Source organism: Enhydra lutris, unplaced genomic scaffold (assembly GCF_002288905.1).
Source record: "Enhydra lutris kenyoni isolate GAN:26980312 unplaced genomic scaffold, ASM228890v2 scaffoldscaffold20, whole genome shotgun sequence".
Taxonomy (NCBI): domain Eukaryota; kingdom Metazoa; phylum Chordata; class Mammalia; order Carnivora; family Mustelidae; genus Enhydra; species Enhydra lutris.
In genome coordinates, this window is record NW_019154104.1 from 31455597 (window position 1) to 31476128 (window position 20532).

Sequence of the window (20532 nt, forward strand, 5' to 3'; positions counted from 1 at the left end):
TATGCCAGTGACACACTGTTTGAATTACTGTAGCTTTGTAGAAACTTTTGAGGTAGTATGAGAAGTATGAGTCTTTCCACTTTATTTTTCTTTTTCAATATTGTTTTGACTACTTGGGACCTCTTGTAGCTTCATATTAATTTGAGGATCAGTTTTTCTCTTTCTGCAAAAAAAGATCACTAGAATTTTGATCAGGATTGAATTGAATCTGCTTTGGGGAGTTGCCGTTGTAACAATAACTAAGTCTCCAGATTGATGACTGTGGAGTGTCTTTCCACTTATTGACATTTTTAAAAAGATGTTATTTATTTATTTGACAGATAGAGATCACAAGCAGGCAGAGAGGCAGGCAGAGAGAGAAGGGGAAGCAGGCTCCCCGCTGAGCAGAGAGTCCGATGCGGGACTCGATCCTAGGACCCCAGGACCATGACCTGAGCCAAAGGCAGAGGCTTTAACCCACTGAGCCACCCAGGAGCCCCAACCACTTATTTACATTCTTAATTTCTTTTAGCAAGATTTTGTAATGTCAGTGTACAAATCTTTCACCTCCTTGATTAAAGTTATTCCTAAATATTTTGTTCTTTTGGATATTTTTTACGTGGAGTTGTTCCTTAGTTTTCTTTCAGATTATTCATTGCTAATGTATAAAAACAACTGATTTTTGTGTGGTGATCATACACCCAGACTTTGCTGAATTTGGTTATTACCTCTGGCAGTTTTCTGGGATTTTCTATATATAGAATCATGTCATGTGCAAATAGGGATAGTTTATCTTTCTTTCCAATTTGAATATCTTTTTTTTTTTTTTCTTTTTTTCTTTTTCTTGACTAATTGCTCTGGCTACTCCTCCTATAGTGTTGAATAGTAGAAGTGAAAGCAGATGCCTCTGTCTTGTTCCTGGTCTTAGGGGAAAGTTTGCAGTCTTTGATCATTGATTATGAAGTTAGGTGTGGGTTTTTTCTTTCTTTCTTTTTTTAATAAATGCCCTTTATCATGTTAAGGAAGTTCCCTTCAATTCCTGCTTGTCTGAGTGTTTTGCTATGAAAGAATGTTGAGTTTTTTAGATGCTTTCTGTGTGTCTATTGATATGATTATGTGGTTCCCCCCCTTATTCTATGAGTGTGGTGTATTTATGTTAATTGATTTTGGTATGTTGAACCACCTTTGCTTTCCTGGGATAAATCTCATTTTTCCAGGGTGTATCATCCTTTTAATGTCTTGATGGATTTGATTTGCTAATTTTTTAAAAAGATTTTATTTATTTATTTGACAGAGATCACAAGTAGGCAGAGAGAGGAGGAAGCAGGCTCCCCGCTGAGCAGAGAGCCTGACCAGGACTTGATCCCAGGACCCTGAGATCATGACCTGAGCTGAAGGCAGAGGCTTTAACCCACTGAGCCACCCAGGCGCCCCGATTTGCTAATATTTTGTTGAGATTTTTACATCCAAGTCATAAGGGATATGGGTTTTTAGTTTTCTTGTGGTATCTTTGTCTGGCTTTTGTATCAGGGTACCAGCTGCATTTTGATCGGACATCCTGTTTCTTCAGAATTTTGAAAACTGCCCTGTCCTCAGAAGTGTGTGGAAAATTCTAAAATTTTGAAGCAGACAGGATGATGATCATGCCATATACCTCCCTGCTTCCCAATGCACAGCTGCCCTTCATGGCCTATCCCTGGGAAAATCCTGGCTGACAAACTACCGTAACTCTCTGTCTACCAGAGGACAATGGAGGAGGGGACACTATTCTTAATGCCAGGACAGGAGTGAGATGTGCTTGCCATTTTCTGAAAAAGCTACAGATTGTCCCGGGTAATGATTGCTGAGTAACACTGTCCTAAGCATCAGTGACTCAACACAGCAGTAATCTATTTTAGATCTCATGGTCCTGTGAGTTGATCAGGCAGGGTTCAGCTGGGTGGTTTTTCTGCTGTGTGTGGCATTGACCGAAGTCACTCACTGGTATTTATCTGGCACTCAACATGGCTGGATGGTTGGAAGGCCTGGCTTAGTGGTTCTTCCCTTTCTATGTACCCTCAGGGCCTCTGCAGTTGGCCCCTGTGCCGGGGTGGGTGGACTTCCTACATGGCAGCCCAGGACTCCTACAGTGGGGATTTTAGGAGAGGAAGCAGCGGCTGACGGATGGTACAGCGTTATTGCTGCTGTGTTCTATGGTCCAAGAACCCGCAAGGTGCTCCTAGTTGTGGGGAGAGGGGACACATTGTCTAGCTCTTGTTGCAAGGAGTGTCAAAGAACTTGTGGCTCTCTTTAACTCGCTGTGTTGTGTATGGTGGTTCGATTCCCGTGCTGTCGGCAGTGTGTTGTATACACTTCGTAAGACAGGCTCTTGTGGGCTAAAATGGAAACTCCAGCTGTTGTGTGTTTTCTGTCTTCTGTGAGAAAATGCATTCTGTGTTCTCAACCAAGAATTCCTGAATAAAATTTTGGAATGAACCCATTCATAAAATGGTAATTCATAAAATGGTAATAAAATGTATGTTTTATTTACTTAATCAGCAGGCATCCTTGATCATCTGTTTGTCAGGAGTTTTTCAAGTACAACTTCGGGTCTATAAATTCTCCCTTCCTGTTAGTTCATTTTTTATTTAACATATATATTTTTATTTTAAATAGGCTTCATGCCCAGCATGGAACCCAACACGGAGCTTGATCTCACGACCCTGAGATGAAGACTTGAGCTGAGATCAAGAGTCTGATGCTTAACTGACTGAGCCACCGAGGGGCCCCTCCTATTAGTTCATTTAAAAAATTACTTGAAAATTCACTTTCATTTTGTAGAGTGTTGTGGAATTGAAGCTTGTATTTTTCTCTGTTCTTTTTCTTCCTCTCTCTCTCTCTGTTCTTAAAAAGAGCTTCATCGAGAAAAAATTAGCCTACGTATCCTAAATTTCCTGTGTTCACCCTAGATCATTCTAGTAAATCCCCTAGAGACTTATTAGAATTAAGTTATGGCTGTTTATGTAGAAAAGTGTGGGATAATTTGTCAGCATGTGAAGAGGTGTGTACGCATTAGTTGTAACACGGAAATCACATTTTTTGTAAACCCTGCTTTCTCAGCCTTTCTCAGCTGATTATTGCAACACTATTTGAGCAAGCGAATGTGATGAGGTCATAGAGGAGTGAGAGAGTGGATTTAAATAACGAAACAAGAAATCTGCATCTGTATGGGGACAGAGGGGTGTAGAGAGGCTAGGCGCTGTGTCTGTGTTCCCTGTGTGCCCTTCACCCTTCCCCTGCACCTGCTCGGAGCCAGAGAGCCAGGGGAGGGGGGACACAGCGGATACAGCGCTGCTATGCCAGCATCCCTGGCCAGGAGGCTGGCCGCCATATGAGCTGCCCGGTTCTCTGTTTCCCAAGCGGACTGTGCCTTTGTTCCCAAATACCCACCACTCCTGGGCATCTAACCTCCTCTTCAAAGTAAGCATGGATGAAGAGAATCAACCTCTTCAGTTTGGTGATACACCAGAGTGCCTGACTCGTGCATGCAATTTCAGGGAGTCGTGGGAGTTCCTGAATCCTCTCCTGTCATGCCCGAGGTCAAGAGCCTGTGGTCTAGACGGTCTGAGGATTTTTATAGCAGTGAAGTTTCATGCACACACATGCCCATTTCTTGTTCTGCCCTTTTGCTGATTCCGTAAGCCTGCTGACCTTTGGCATGTCATCAAGGAGAAAATAACTGCTCTGTGCAGGTCTTTGGGGCGCTTCTTTTGATATACTACTTGCCTTTTTCACTCACCATCACCTTCAAGATTCTCTACACCATAATGTGGTGGCTGTGGCCTGGAGGTGACCCGCATCGGGGCTGAGGAAGGGTAATGAAACTGCAGGACTGGGAAGGGCGGTAACCCAGGCAGGGAGGATGGGGGCAGGAGGGCGGCGGCATTTCCCATAGTTGATCATGTGCCCTGGCTCCTCTGCTCTGGTTCATATGAACAAGGTGTTTCCTTATGTTAAGATGAATTAAGATGGTTACCCTTGCTTTTCATTTTGTTTTAGGGTTCTTGGGAACTGCATCGGATTTTAGTCACTTTTGCTTGGAGTGGAATATATAAGGTATAGTTTAACCTGAAACAGCTGTCTGTGAGGCCTGTCCACTGAGGTCTCAATTCTGCATGTGATAAAAGGCTCTTAAAGCTTTAATAGTCTTTTTTTTTTTTTTTAAGATTTTTATTTATTAGAGAGAGAGAGAGAGAGAGAGAGAGAAAGCACAGAGGGAGAAATAGGCTACCCACGGAGCAGGGAGCCTGACACAGGGTTCCATCCCAGGTCCCGGAGATCAGGACCTGAGCTGGAGGTAGATGCTTCACCAGCTGAGCCACCCAGGGACCCAGAGCTTTGACATTCTATTCTTCTAAGTCTAACACTACGCATGTAAAAGTTTCTAGAATATATAAATGGTGGAAAGTGTGGAAGAGTGTTTGTTGGTGCCGGAGAGGTTGAGTGAAGGAGCTGGGAGTCTTGCTGCGGTGGAGGGACAAGATCTGAGTAGGAGTCGGGATCCCACAGGCTAGGCCCCACCATCTTCGTGCTCCTGGCAAGCTGTTTAACCTTTGAAACACCTGTATGCTTTCACGGTAGATGGGGACAGTGGTGCCGTGGTCGTTGTGGAGATAAAATAACAAGCTTTTAAAAATTCACCAGAAAAAAATGGTATTTAAACTTTAAGGAACTTGCATTTTTTCAGCCTGGAAAAGAGAAGATAGAGACTATGCCCACCAAACATTCAGTGTTTCAGCATGTATTTATCTACCGTGTGCCTAGCTAGGTTTGGGTGGTCAGTGTACTTCTGTGTGCTTCTGTTAAGTATATAAGGAAAAATAACATTTAAATGAACACTGACCAAATTCGGTTTAATGGCATAAACTTTTATAGAGACTTCACAGGTGCCGGTCATGCTGTGTGGATATGCATGTGGAATACTAAGTGAGACACTCTGTGTTCTCAAGAAATTAAGGCTGCCCACTTCAATCTAGAACATTATGCTTTATGAAAGAGGCGTGTGTTGACCAGCACAGCTGTCCTCTAACAAAATACCAGAGGCCGGGGGCTTGCACAACAGGAGTTTATTCCTCACTATTCTGGAGGCTCAAGGCCTAAGAGTGAGGCGCTGGCCCAGTCAGTTTCTGGTTGAGGGCTCTCCTCCTGGCTGGCAGATGGCCCCCTTCTGACTGTGTCCGTACGTGGTGGGGAGAGACAGGAAGCAAGCTCTTGTCTGTCTCTTCTCATTAGGGCCCTTAATTACCTGTCAGATACCATCACAGCAGGAGTTAGAGTGCCACTACGTAAATTTTGAGGGGCCGCACACAGTATGTACATAGTAGTCTGCTTGCAACCCCCCCAAATTCATGTCCTTCTCACATGCAAAATACATTCATTATATCCCAGCAGCCCCCGAAACCTTAACATAACCTCTGAAATCCAAAGTCTTATCTAAATATCATCTAAATTAATGTGCGTGAGCCAGTGACTGGTCTTGAGGCAGAATTCCTCTCCAGCTGTGAACCTATGAAACCGGGTAAGTTAGGAGCTTCTACAGTGTAATGGGGCAGGCACAGAATAGCCGTTCCCTTGCCGAACGGGAGCAATAGGAGAGACAAGAGGGTGGCAGGTCCCAAGCATGTCCACACTTAGCCAGGCCAGTTCCGTTAGATCTTAAGGCTTGAGAAGAACTTCTTCGGTTTGATTTTCTGCTTCCTTGACCCTTTGGGGTGGAGGTCCCACCTCTTCTGGATGGGGGGTTGTAGCCTCAAGGCTCTAGGAGGCTATTGGCTGGCCTGTTGAAATCTACGCGATGGCCACCCACCTTGGAAACTGAGGAGGCAGCTCCCAGGATCTCTGCGTGGCCTGCAGAGCAACAGAACAAAAAGTGGCGGGGGGTGGGGGATGGGGGGCGTGCAGGTTACCCATGAGTAAGTTAGCAAGCTAGCATACAGGTCCGAATGGGACTCTTGGGTTTCCATGAGGACTGTTACCAAATGAGCCTCTGCAGAGAACTGACAGTAGGTATTTGCTGGGCTGGAGCACATACGTGTCATTCCAGAAGTGACCTGAGACTGGGTGTGGAAGAGGTTGGCTAATTCAGGATTTTGGAAGCAATATTTGAGTTCAGGTGGCATTAGGGGCAGATTTGCATTGTGGAAGGCCTGTTCCCAGTCTTCTTTGGACGGGCGTGTTCAGTAGAAGCTGGCAGACCCCTGGGCGGGGAGCAGGCTGCTGACCACTAATGTCCCTTTCAGTCTTAGGACTCAGTGAGCGTAATTTAAAATCCACAACTTGATTTGTATGTGCAGATCCCTCTCTGTTCATGGACTGATACCACAGTGTACCTCCGCATAAGAACGAGAAGTTCTTTTGCATAGTATTCTGCTAAATACTTGTCTCTGTCAGCTGGCAGGCAGCAGGCCCTTCGAGTTTTGCACTTTTGTGGTTGTCCTGTAAGACTTTGCCTTTAGGGTGCTTTGTCTAAGATTTCAGTGGTTTCAAGGGAGGAGAAAAATGCTTATGACCGCAGAGCCTGGGATAGCTGGGGTATTCCGTCCGTGAGGGATTTAGTAACAGTTCCTGGTCAGGACTGAAAGCCTCCCAGACTCCTCCGGGGAACGCAGGGCCTCTAGTGGAAGTCCTGACTGGGCTCGCAGGCTGCCTTCACAAGAGTCTTACTTTATCAGTGATTTCTTTTCTCCTAATGGTTTCATGTCAGTGATTTTGAATCCTGCCTGGACATTAGAATTATTAGAAAGAACCACAAAAGCTGGGGGGCCCCACTTCAGATGATTTCAATCAGTTAAGACCTCAGAAATCAGATTTAGTGGCTATCTTTGAGAAGTCCTGAGGGGATGCAGACCCTGAGCCGGGCCTGAGAGCCTGTGGTTTAGTCGAAGGAACACATTTCTTTCTCCCACAGGGGATGAGCCATCAGCAGCACCTTTCCAGGTGCCTCGGAAATGCAGGGCACCCTCCCTGCCCCACCAGAACTGCTGGTTCCCAATCTGCGCCCCGGTGGAGTTTTCAGGGTTTCCTGATGGCCATGCTCACAGGTATGAAGTCCTGAACAGGTTTTGGGCCAGAGAAGCAGGGTCCCAGCCCTGCCTCTCCTCGTCAGCTTGCGTCAACTTGAGCAAGTTACTAGACCTTCCTGAGCCTCAGGTCCCTGCATGTGAGATGAGGACAGTAAGGCAGGCCCCCAGTTCCCTAGCCACAGCCTCTAGAATGGAATGACAGTGTCATGTATTTGGTGCCAAGCCTGAGCTGAGCTGCAGTGAGGTTACATGTAATCTCCGTTCCACTTACTCTGAATATTCCGTATCTTACTGCAGACTGTTGGAATTAATGAGTTTTCCATGGGCACTGTCCCGGACGTCACTGGCGGCGTTATGTAAGTTATAATATACACACATAGGATTTCCTTTCTAAAACCCAAAAAATATCTATACTCTGAAGCACCTCTGGCTTTGGTTTTGGGTGAGAGACTGTGGAGCTGAGGAGATTCAGCTGCTAGGTGGTCGCAGGGGGTGAGTGCGTATCGTATTAGCATGTCTGTCCGTATACCGAACTCCGGCAGTTAACAGGTGGCCGACGAACGCAGCTATTACTACTCCTTTAATTCCTCCATTCGTGTGTTTATGCTTTCCCCATCTGGTTTCTTTGTTTTCCAGCACCTTTATATTTGGCATGCCAGACTTTATTCTTCAGATAATTCAGTATTTTCCATAAACCGTAACTAAATTGAATCTGTAGGTAGGTGTCCGTCATCCACTCCGCATGTGTCTGGGCTGGACGTCGTGGCAGTGTGTGTATGACATGGTCCCTGCTGACCAAGAGCTTAGAAATTAGTCCTAGAAAGGGAAAATGTGGAAGGCTTTTTTTTTTTTTTTAAGATTTTATTTATTTATTTGATAGAGACACAGCGAGAGAGGGATCACAAGCAGGGGCAGTGGGAGTGGGAGAGGGAGAAGCAGGCTTCCTGCTGAGCAGGGAGCCCGACTCCGGGCTCGATTCCAGGACCCTGGGATCATGACCTGAGCTGAAGGCAGACGCTTAATGACTGAGCCCCCCGGACATCCTGGAAGGTTCTTAAAAAAGAATATTCAATAACATTTCAGGCCAAGAGGCCTGGCCTCCTGGCAAGCTTCCACAGAGGAGGTGGGATTCTTGAGGGCTTGAAGGACCCTTATGCCTTACAGTGAAAGGCTCTTGGAACGTTAGCGCTTCTCCTTTCACCCCGTTAGTGCAGCCTCGGGGCAGTGTGGTATGGTGGCTGAGGGTGTGGACCCCATAGGCTAGCTCTGGCCCTCTCACAGCCTTGTGGCTCAGGGCAGTCTCTGACCTCTGTCAGCCTCTCTTCTGACACTTCTAAGTGTGTGATGACCACTGTGTGTATCAAAGAAACGATCACAGATGGCATTCTTTTTTTTTTAATTTTTAAAAAATTTTTAATAAACATATAATGTATTTTTATCCCCAGGGGTATAGGTCTGCGAATCTCCAGATTCACACACTTCATAGCACTCACCATAGCACATACCCTCCCCAGTGTCCATAACCCCACCCCCTCTTGACCCCCTTTCCCCCAGCAACCCTCAGTTTGTTTTGTGAGATTAAGAGTCTGTTATGGTTTGTCTCCCTCCTGATCCCATCTTGTTTCATTTATTCTTTTCCTACCCCCCAAGCCCCCCACGTTGCATCTCTACTTCCTTGTATCAGGGAGATCATATAATTGTCTTTCTCCGATTGACTTATTTCACTAAGCTTAATACCCTCTAGTTCCATCCACATCGTCGTGAATGGCAAGAGTTCATTTCTTTTGATGGCTGCATAGTATTCCGTTGTATGTATATACCCCATCTTCTTTATCCATTCATCTGTTGATGGACATCTAGGTTCTTTCCATAGTTTGGCTATTGTGGACATTGCTGCTATAAACATTCGGGTGCATGTGCCCCTTTGGAGCACTACGTTTGTAACACAGATAGCATTCTTGACTTGGAGGAATGACCCTATGAAGTCGGCTAAACATTTGGACATTTTTACTTAAGTACCTTTATAAACAGCTCCCACTCCCCGTCCCCTTGTACTTACTTTACATTGTGGAGACCTAGAATCTTGGGTTCTCTGATACTCTGGTGCACAGTAGTGGACAGTCCTCAGCAGTCCCCAGCTTCCCACTGGGAGGCCCCCTAGCGACAGAAGAGTGGTCGTGTGACTTGTACCCTCTGCAGGGCCGGGGTGTAGCATTCTGAAGCAGCCTGTTCTTAACACATGGTTTCTGTAGTCTGTTTTATCTGAAATTGGTACAAATTTTACATTCTGTTATATAATATATGTTCTAATGTTACAAACCTCTGAACGTCCTTGTTTATCAAAAGTGACCTTCGGGCTGAGATAATGTGCCACTTGTTCACTTGCTGTCCTGGCGCCCGTGCGTGCTCTGGCACTCCGAGAAGCCCGAGAAGGGATCCGGAGCAGAGTTCGCATGGAGACCCACGTCTTGAATACCTCCATGGCTTGTCCGCGGAGCTAGTTCCGGCCCGCAGAGTTCATTTGCTCCCCATGTATGTTTGGTGCCTTTTGGTTTAGATCATTTTGGTAATTGGCACTAGTTTTGATCTTACTTTCAAACATTTTGCTCTGTAGCCTGTCACTGCCAGTCCCGTCGAGGGGCCCTGGAGGGCTGGGACTCGCTGGATTCTTGCTCTGTTGTGAGTGCTCTGCGCCGGGAGGAAACAGCGACGACCTCCAAAGCTCTGTGGTGCAGGGATGTGGGGATCTGACACTACAGATGCCTCACGCCAGACTCGCTAGCTTGCTTGCGGATAGCGGTGTGACAGAAGCAGCGGCAGGGGAGAATGCTGGGATAAGGCCGGACCACTCCCAGTCCCTGGGTTTTGCGGTGCTGGAAGCCTGCACCTTTGAACAGGGGTTTGGCCCTGGACAGCAGACAGGCCCTCCTCGGGGACATTTTGGGGCCTGCAGCCATGACTGCCAGAGGTTTCTGTCGGCCCCTCCCCCAGCTGGCGTGCAGGGGTGCTGAGGACGCACCAGGGAGCTGCCTACACGCAACCACCCCCGTGATGACCCCCAGTCTCACAGGTGTTAGAGCAGCTCTGCAAGGCCGTGTTTCCCGTGTGTCTTGAGGGGCTCTGGTGAGTACAAGCATTTTACTTGGCGGATCTTCATCCTGTGGAGGTGGGGAGGCTTGGTAATGAGTTCCCCCACGCAGTCAGGCATCACAAGTAGGCAGGCTGGAGTGGGGGGGCGGGGAGGGAAGCAGACTCCCTGCTGAGCAGGGAGCCAGATGCGGGGCTCCATCCCAGGACCCTGAGACCATGACTCGAGCCGAAGGTAGAGGCTTAACCCACTGAGCCACCCAGGCGCCCCAAGATTCTCACATTTAAACTTAGACTCTCGCCAAAGGAAATGTTAGCATTTCTTGATATCATGGTTCAAAACCCTGCCAGGATGGGTGTGTGTGTGTGTGTGTGTGTGTGTGTGTGTGTGTGTGTGTGTAAGTACCTGTTTTGCTTTCGGTTTCACTAGAGGATGTAATTTGGGCCAGTTGTTTTTAAGTGAGCATTTCAAACTTAGAATTTCATCCCTGTTTCCTTGGCTGTGTTAATAATAGGAAAAGACCACTTGGTCGTAGATAATTGTTCTCCCAAGGGACATGTCTAGAAACTTGTTTGTGGGGGTGGAAATGGGAGAGGCTACTGGTATCTGGGGAGTGCAGGCCAGGGATGCTGTAACGTCCTACAATTCCCCCCATGACAAAGGATTATTGGCCTAACATGGCAGTACTGCTGAGGTTGAGAAACCTGGTGTAGATGGTCAGAGACGTTCTTTCCTTGATTTCCAGGAGATATGTGATGATTAAGATTCAATATTTTTGCAAGGTGAGGTGCTTTCTACAAAAATTCAATCTTTAGTCATTACATGAAATCTTAAGGAGTCAAAAAAAATCTTTTAACATAGTGAGCATCTACTAGAAGTATGTATTACAGTCAGCAGAGGGAACTGGGAGGTCAGAGTGCCCTCAATGGAAGCCCAGATGTCCATTAGTCTGTTTGGATAAACTCCCCCTGAGATACCGTAATTTACATTGAAACTTTAGTTAGCGGGATGGGAATTTTTGAGAGGGTACCATTAGAAAAATAAAAGAATTTTCCAGCTGTGGTTCCCAAGTTCCCCAGACTTGTCTTTAACCCATAGGCTCTTTGAGCTTTAGCCCATGTATTTACTTAAAAGCTGTTGACTCAGTATGTGCCAGACACCATGCCAGGTGCCAGGGACACAGCAAGAAACGACGTAGGCAGCTTCCCGTCCTCAAAGCTCATGGAGCCTGTGTGGTTCGGCCGGGCTTAAGGACAGATCGGGAAGTCCAGGTGCTGCTTCCAGAATAGAGCAGGGTTGGTGGGTAGGGGGTGAATTGAGAGTGGGGCACTTGCGGTGGCTGGTCTTGGGGGAGCTTGCTGGTGAGAGTCTTGCAGGAGGGGCGTTTTGTCTACGAGCCCCAAGCAGGAGTGACCAGACGTGACTTAGGCTACTTGTAGTTTTCACTTAGATGGCGCCTAACTTGTCCCCAGTGAACTCTGAACCCCGATCCTTTCTACCCATACTCAGTCGCTTCAGTGAGAACACTGGGGAGCGCTCCTTGATCCCTGTCCTTGTTTCCCATTCTGTCTGTGGCACTCAGGCCTGTGTCCTGGTTTTTCCCACCTCCCTGGTTCCCAGCCAGGTCCAGGCCTCTTGCCCGTGTCCGTGGCCCCTGCCTGGTCTCTCCACTTGTCCCAGGTTACTCCAGGCCCTTCCCCACATAGCTGCCGCTGAGATCTTTTAGGAACGTAGGTTCCTCCTGTCCTTCACTAAAAACCCTTTAGTGGCTTCCCAGGGCGCTCAGAAAATACAGCATCCCTCCTCTCCAGGCCCCGGACAGCCCTTCCTGACCGAGCTCTAGATGATCTAGCCTCTCTGTGGGCTTCTTCCCAAAAGAACCTGCCTGCTCAAAGGTTGTGTCCATCCTCCTCTGGACTGCCCTGGCCTGCCCTGCCTGCGTGTTCATCCCTCTTCCTCTGTGGTGGGGGCAGGGTGGGGGGGCTGGAACCTGTCTTCCTGCCCCTGCACGCTGGATTCCCGTTGCCCTGTTTCCTGCAGGTGCGCTCAGATGTCCACGCGGTGCCGAGCCCTCTTCTGTCGGCCGTCGTTAGTTGAGAGATCACTCACCTGGCCGCGCGTCACGTGGAGGAGGAGGGGTGATTCACACGGACCCGCCCCCCTTCCCGCAGAGTTGGGGTTTTTGCATAGGGGATTTTTCTGTCAGTTATTTTTTCCTCACCTTTTGGAGTATTAAAAAAGCAGAGGCTGTAGGGTGTGTGTGCGGAGGGGGCAGTGACCACACGTCCCGGGGGTTCTCTGATCCCTGCGGCGGGCTCATACTCCTCTCTGTTTTCAGTACAGAAGGATCGCTTCGTACTGATTCTGTCAGTAAGCTTTTAAAGGAAAGTAAAGTAAAGTAAAGCACGGTGAGCTACTAGGTCTTTCTTACTACAAAACAGGAAATGGACAACTAGTTCCCCAGTATGGCACAATCACTCCAGCAGGCATGCTGGTGTGCAAGAAAGTCAGGGTGGTACACCTCCGTGCCGGGCTGGGCCTTCAGACAGGCCCTAGGTAAAGTTCCGGTGGACACGGAAGAACACGCACCCCAGGGATTGCCGTGGAATAATAGTGTGTCCGTTCGGCTCCTTCTTCTGGATGAGCGGGATGTAGGAAGTAGGCACAAAGAATCTGTTTGGCCTTGTTCCTTCTTTGCCACGGGCTGATGCTGGAGAATTCTTAAGTTTCCACATAGAAAATGAATATGAAAGAAGGCCCGTACCAGCCAGGAGTTAGAGGGGTTCCCGGGAGGCTTCTGAGAGAAGGAAATGCCTACAAAGTTATTTAAGATGATTGGTGGCAGAGTAACTTCTGAATTTGTCTGGCAGGTGGATCCCAGACATAGAGCCATTTTACAAGAAGTAATAAGCTGGAAGTACTGAAAATACATTTTCCTAACAAGGGAAAATACATCCTCGTAACAGCTGATTGAAGTTTCTAGAAAAATTTGAGTCTTGGTCTCAATTTTGATTGTTTAGAACTTGCTGATAAGGTTGTGTGTTTTTTGTTTTTTTTTTTTAAGCTTACATTTCTCCTGGAAATTGAATCTAAACCATGTAAGGATTATTTTTAGGTTCCATAATAAAATTTTTCACACCATAGAATTTTAAAGACCTGTGTGGACAGGAACAGGTCTTTGAATGAAAACCTCAGTTTGGGGGCGCCTGGGTGGCTCAGTGGGTTAAGCCTCTGCCTTCGGCTCAGGCCATGATCTCAGGGTCCTGGGATCGAGCCCCGCATCGGCCTCTCTGCTAGGCAGGGAGCCTGCTTCCCCCTCTCTCGCTGCCTGCCTTTCTGCCTGCTTGTGATCTCTGTCTGTCAGATAAATAAATAAAATCTTAAAAAAACACAACAACAACTCAGTTTGGCTTGAAAAGTTCATCTAATAGAAAATAAACCAAGGAGGTTCACTCATCTAACTCCAGTCTTCACGTGTTCAGGAAGCTCATCAGAAATCGGCTTTACCAAAAACAAATTCTTAGCAACTTGTGATAGAAAATGCTTAAATAAGCAGTTTTAACCCACTGAGCCACCCAGGCGCCCCATTAAATAAGCAATTTTAAATTTAACACACTGTACTTAAAAGCAATCAGTTTAAAACATTCATGGATAAAGCACTTTATATGTGTTAGTATTATATAGTAGGTGACGTAGGGATAAAAGAGATTTTTCTTGCCTGCAGAGAACATGGAGTCTGAGGACGGGCAGGCGTGACAGTGTGAGCTGTCGGATAAGGCAGGATAGTGCAGAAGGTATGATAGAGTAATAGTATTAGTAGTCACAGTGGAAATAGTGGCAGAAACATCAGAGAACGGGCTATCAGATAACGATGTGCGAGTAATGGTCTTTAAAGCAGAGGTTGGCAAACTATAGGTCTAAGAATGTTTTTTATGTTTTTAACGGATTGTAAAAATAAGCAAAGAAGAAAGTGTAACAGAGACCATCTGGCCCTTTATAGAAGAAGATTGGCTGACTCTTGGGTTAGGGGGTCAAGAAGTGCTTTACAAAAACTAAAATTTGAGGGGCACCTGGGTGGCTTAGTGGGTTAAAGCCTCTGCCTTCTGCTCAGGTCATGATCCCATGGCCCTGGGATCGAGCCCCACATCGGGCTCCCCGCTCAGCGGGGAGCCTCTCTGCCTACTTGTGATCTCTGTCAAATAAATAAAAATAAAATCTTGAAAAAAAACCCTAAAATTTGAGGTGGTATATATTTTTTAAGATATCACCTATTTATTTGACACAGAGAGAGATAGATCACAAGTAGGCAGAGCAGCAGGTAGAGGGAGAGGGAGAAGCAGGCTCCCCACACCTAGGTAGCCGAAGGGAGAGGTTTTAACCCACTGAACCCCCCAGGTGCCCCTTGAGCTGGTATTTTATGGGATAAAAATAACATTTTGATTTTCAGGGCAGCAGGTTGAGGGTGGGGGTATTGCTGTGGGAGGGCCAAAGTGAGAAAGGACATGGGGGGGTGTGCAAAAGTACTACTGCGGTGGGGGTGGGGTGTGCTGAGAGTTTCCTGAATATGCGATGACTGGGAGAAAGGGAGGAAACAATCACAGCTCCTCTCTCTCTCTCTTTTTGAAAGAATTTATTTGAGAGAGCACAAGCAGGAGGAGTGGCAGAGAGAGAGCAAGAGGCAGTCCCCCCTTGAGCAGGGAGCCTCGTACGCAGGGCTCTATCCCAGGACCCTGGGATCATGACCTGAGCTGAAGGCAGGTGCTTAACAACGGAGCCAGCCAGGCGCTCCATCACAGTTCCTCTTAAGTGATAGTTCTCAAGTGAGATGTGAACCATCAAAAACTTCTGAGTAGGAGAATGTCAGTGTCGTAATTAGAGTTGATGGTGAGACATGGAGGTAAGTATTCCATTTTTTCTGGGATACGCTCTCCTGAACTATTCTCTACAAGTGATTGGGTCACTTAACCGGCCACTGCCTCTGTGGTGCTTGTGTACATGGGCCCAGAATTCCCAGTTTAAGGCTGAAGATTGGTTGAGGTGCTTCTTATGCTTAGTTACATTTTCTGGGCAGCAGAGAACAGTTGTGAAGTCTCCGTGATCCCGTGCATTGATGACCTTGAGGGAATCTCTAAAAAGGTAGAAAAATTCTTGCTGAAGTCAGTAATTGTATTGAAGCTGTGAATTTCTGCAAAGAGAGTTTAAAATTTGTATACTTTTTCAAAATCAGCCTACCTAGGTGTGGTTATATTCTTTGAGAGGCGAAATGTGGGAAGGGTGCCCTGAAGCCAGTAGACATTCTGGATTCCCAAAAATCAGCATTGACAGAACGTCTCTGAAGACAGAACCTTTACAGTAACCTATTTCCGAAAAGGGGGTCTCCCAGGAGAAAGCTGAGTAACGGTATCCTAAGCGTACACATCTAGGAGAATGGGTGAAGACAAAGAAAATAAACTTCTCTATTAGCCTCTCACTGTTAACATTGGGTAGTTTTTTAGTCTTTTTTCAGTATATATGTGCTTAGGTCATTTTGTGAGAATCAAGTCCTGTACGTTACACACTTTGTACCTTGTGGTAGGATGAGGTGTGGCCGGTAGTTGAGGAGGACGCCGAGAAACTGTGTTCCCGTGGTCCTCCCCAGAGCCTCCTCGCTCTCATACTGGTTCTTTTCTGAGCAAACAAGGGACACTGTACTGACCCAGACTCACCAACAGAAAACCATTGGTATGTGGACTATTTTTTGCAGAAGTCAGAACCCTAGTCTCAGAGTGTGAGGGTGCTGAAGGCCTTCATTCAAACCTCTTGATTCGATTATTGGCATCATCCAAAGTTGTTCAGATGGACTAAGATTGTGAAGAGGGCACTGCGCCGGCCAAATAGCACTTGCCTTAATGAACCGAGTCCTTCCGGAAGGCCTTGTTTGCAGCAGGGTCATCCCTGAGGATTCCTGACCAGTCCCGGGAGGTCAGAGTCCACCCCCCTGCCCCAAACCCCTGCCCGGGCCTGTCCATCCAGTTTCCGTCCCCACCTTCCCTGTGAGAGTTGCCATGGTCTCTGGACACAAGTACCACTCTCAGTGGGGCCCTAGTGACTTCCCTTTCCCTGGAATAGCAGATTGGCCCCCTTGGTATTAGCAAAAAACATGTGGGTCCCTGGGGACTTCACTTTAGAGGACAGTTACCCACATGACCCGCCTTTGCTTACATTTACCCTCTCGTGATGAGCTTCCCAAGAGCCATACTGTCGCCATGCCAGAATTTTCGTGTCCTGGAAGGAGGGGAGAGAGAGTGTGTGTGTCTTTCATTTGTTTTAAGGGAAAAGCCAATGTGTTTGAATATAGGAATATAGAATATAAAAATATAGAATATAGAATATAGAGAATGCAAATATTTCCCATTGCTTCACCACTGTTGATATTTTGGTATATATAATTCTTTAAAATACAAAGACACACCCCTTCTTATTCAAAAAGGAATGCCCATTCGTAACAGGAAAATTGTATTAATAGGCAGAGCCAAAGAGGAAAAATACATAGGAATAAGACAAGGATGCACATTCTTGCCACTTTTACTGAGCATAGTATTTGAAATCCAAGCCAAATATTAGGCAAGAAAAAGAAAGAAAATGTATCTAGACTGGAAAGGAAGAAGTAAAGCACACTATCTGCTGACATGAAAATAGAGAAACATAGAAAACCCTACAGAATCCCATCAAAAGAGTATCAGGACTAATAAACGAATTCAGTAAAGTTGCCTGATAGAAAATCAATGCACAAATTCTGTTGTGTTTCTAGACGCTAATAACAAACTCAGAGGAATAAGGAAAATGATGTCATTTGCAGTTGCAACAGAAAGAATGAAATACCTGCAAATGTGGTTTGTTTTTTTTTTTTTTAAGATTTGTTTACTTATTTTAGAGTGAGAACACGTGAGCACGCCTGCTTGAGAGTGGTGGGGAGGGGCAGTGGGAGAGGAAATAGAATCTTCAGCAGGTTCCACACCCAGTGCAGAACCTGACATGGGGCTCGATCTCAAGACCCTGAGATCATGACCTGAGCCAGAATCAAGAGTCGGGTACTTAACTGACAGTGCCCCCAAGGTGGCCCAATACCTAGGAATGTTTAACCAAGAAGGTAGAAGACCTGCATATTGAAAACTACAAGAGATTGATGAAAGAACTGAAGATGACACAAACAAGTAGAAAGATTAGAATAAATATTGCTAAAATGTCCATAGTATTCAAAGCAATCTGCAGATTTAGTGCATTTCCTATCAAAATTCCAATGACATTTTTCTTCCTTTTTTTTTTTTTTTTTAGGATTTTATTTATTTAACACAGACACAGCGAGAAAGAGAACATAAGCAGGGAGAGTGGGAGAGGGGAAAGCAGGCTCCCCACTGAGCAGGGAGCCTCACATGGGGCTCTGTCCCAGAACCCTGGGATCACAACCTGAGCCAAAGGCAGTCGCTCAACCAACTGACCCACCCAGGTGCCCCCCAATGACATTTTTCAAAGAAATAGCTCAAATAATTATAAAATTTGCATGGAATTAAAAAAAACAACAACAACACTGAATAGCCAAAGCAATCTTGAGAAAGAACAAAGCTAGAGGCACTGTGCTCCTTGACTTCAAACTATACTACAAAGCTGTGTTAATTAAAACAACGTGATAACAGTATCACAAAAGGACACACAGATCATTGGAACAGAAGAGGGAGCCCAGAAATAAACCCACGCATATATGGTTAATTAATTTACCACAGGGGAGCCAAGAGCATACTATGGGCCAAGGACAGTCTTCTCAGTAAATGGTGCCAGGAAAACTGGACTTCTATCTCACACCATACACAAAACTAAAAATGGATTAAAGATTTGAACATAAGACCTGAAACCATAAAACTAGAAGAAAACACAGGCAGTGATAAACTCCTTGACATTGGTCTTGGTGATGAGTTTTTAATCTGACACCAAAGTCAAAGCAACAAAAGCAGAAGTGAATAAGTGGGTCTACATCACATTAAAAAGCTCCTGCACAGGGACCTCCTGTGTGGCTCAGTCGGTTGAGTGTCTGCCTTCAGCTTAGGTCATGATCCCTGGGTCCTGGGATTGAGCCCCAGGTCCGGCTCCCTACTCGGCAGGGAATCAATCTCCCTCTTCCTGTGTCCCTAACCCTGGCTGTACTCTCTCTCTCTCTCAAATAAATGAATAAAATCTTTTTTTTTTTTTTAATATTCTGACAGCAAAGGAGAAACCATCAACAAAATGAAAAGGCAACCTACTGAATGGGAGAAATATTTGCAAGTCGTGTATCTGAAAAGGGACTAATAACCAAAGTATGTAAATAACTCCTACAACTCAGTAGCAAATAAAAAAAATTAAACTCAAATAAAAAAAAATGGGCAGAGGATCTGAATAAATATTTTTTTCCAAAGAAGACATATGGATGGCCAATAGGTATGTGAAAAGATGTTCATTCTCATTAATCATCAGGGAAATGCAAATCAAAACTGCGATGAGATATAACCTCACACTTGATAGAGTGGTTATTGTCCAAAAGACAAGAAATCACAAGTATTGACAAGGATGTGGAGAAAAGAGAACCCTTATCCACTGCCCAGTGGGCATGGAAATTGTTACAGCCGCTATGGAAAACAGCACCGGTGCTCCTCAACTAGAACTACCATATGACCCAGCAGTTCCACATACACTGGAGTATTTCTCAGCCATAAAAAAGAATGAAATCTTGCCATTCGCAAAAACGTAGATGGTTCTTGAGGGCATTATGCTATGAGAATCAACCAGACAGAGAAGGACAAATACTGTATGATCTTTCTTATATGTGGAATATTAAAAAAAAAAAGTTTATTAGATACTGAGAACAGATGGGTGGAAGTATAGTGCATTATTGAATGACACCTGAAAATACCTTACTGTTTATTTGTAACCACCTCCTATAAAAAAATCAAGAAAGATGAAAAATAGAAATAAGACCCTGTTCACTCAGATCACTGCTATATATGCTCTTCTAAGCCATTTTGGGGGCATATATATATTTTCTTTTTATAAAAGTAGATTTATTTTAAATAATACCATTTTATAATTTGCTTTTTAAAATAATAGCTTTATTGAGGGGCGCCTGGGTGGCTCAGTGGGTTAAAGCCTCTGCCTTCGGCTCAGGTCATGATTCCAGGGTCCTGGGATCAAGCCCCGCATCGGGCTCTCTGCTCTGCAGGGAGCCTGCTTCCTCCTCTCTCTCTCTGCCTGCCTCTCTGCCTACTTGTGATCTCTGTCTGTCAAATAAATAAATAAAATCTTTAAAAAAAATAATAGCTTTATTGAGATGTAATTCAGATAATATATTTGCCATTTTAAAACATACAATCCAGTAATTTTTATTTATTTTTTTTAAAGATTTTATTTATTTATTTGACAGAGAGAGATCACAAGTAGGCAGAGAGGCAGGCAGAGAGATAGGAGGAAGCAGGCTCTCCACTGAGGAGAGAGCCTGATGCGGGGCTCGATCCCAGGACCCCGAGATCATGACCTGAGCCAAAGGCAGAGGCTTAACCCACTGAGCCACCCAGGTGCCCCCAATCCAGTCATTTTTAGTGTATTATAGAATTTTGCAGTTTCTGCCACTTTGTAATTTTAGAACATTTTCATCATCCCAGAAAGAACCCTTATACCCATTAGCTGTCACTTCCCATTCTTCCCTACTCTCAACCCTAGGCAGTCATTAATTTATTTTCTGTTTCTGTTGATTGCCATTTCTGGAAATTCATAAAATGGACTCATACAATGTATAGTTTTGTGCAAGTGATTTCATTCACATAGTATAATGTTTTCAAGGTTCATTCATGTAGCCTGTATCAGTAATTTCTTTTTATAGGAAAATAATATTCCATCGAATGGATAGACTACATTTTGTTTATATGTTCATCAGGTGATGGACATTGGGTTGTTTCCCCTTTTCAGATATTATGAATAGTGTTGTTGTGAAAAGTCCTGTACAAGTTTTTGTGAGAACCTTTTTTTTAATCTGTTGTGCAGATAGCTGGTCGTATGGTAATGCTGTGTTTAATATTCTGAGGTACTCCACACTATCAAAGCAGCTGGGACAATTCTGCATTCCTGTTAGCAATGTGTGAGAGTTCCAGTTTCTCCACAGCGTCACCAACACTTATTATGTCCGTCGTTTTTATTCCAGCCGTCCTAGTGGGTGTAAAGTGGTTTCTCATTGTGGTTTTGATTTGTATTTCCATGGTGACTAGCGATGTAGAGCATCCTTTTATGTGCTTATTGACCATTTTGGTATCTTCCTTGGAAAAATGTCTGTTCATAGCCTTTGCCCGTTTTTTAAAGTTGGGTCATCTTTTTGTTACTGAGTTATAAGAGTTCTTTACATAC

At 45.3% G+C, this 20532-nt stretch overlaps 2 protein-coding genes across 6 annotated transcripts in view; both read left to right on the forward strand.

Moving 5' to 3' along the window:
• The window catches only part of LOC111148752 (translation initiation factor IF-2-like), a 63841-nt gene that overhangs the window by 31602 nt on the left and 11707 nt on the right, over window positions 1-20532 (forward strand). The gene's annotated exons all lie outside the window — the stretch shown is intronic.
• The window catches only part of LOC111148495 (TNF receptor associated factor 3), a 116234-nt gene that overhangs the window by 10474 nt on the left and 85228 nt on the right, over window positions 1-20532 (forward strand). For 2 of the 5 annotated variants that reach the window (XM_022505087.1, XM_022505091.1), the window contains exon 1: window positions 2740-4074. The exons of 1 other annotated variant lie outside the window; for it this stretch is intronic. The gene's annotated coding sequence lies outside the window, so the exon portion shown is untranslated. Of the gene's footprint in view, window positions 1-2739; window positions 4075-9540; window positions 10164-20532 lie in introns of those variants that run through there. 2 more of the 5 variants (XM_022505088.1, XM_022505092.1) reach the window with 2 other exon arrangements.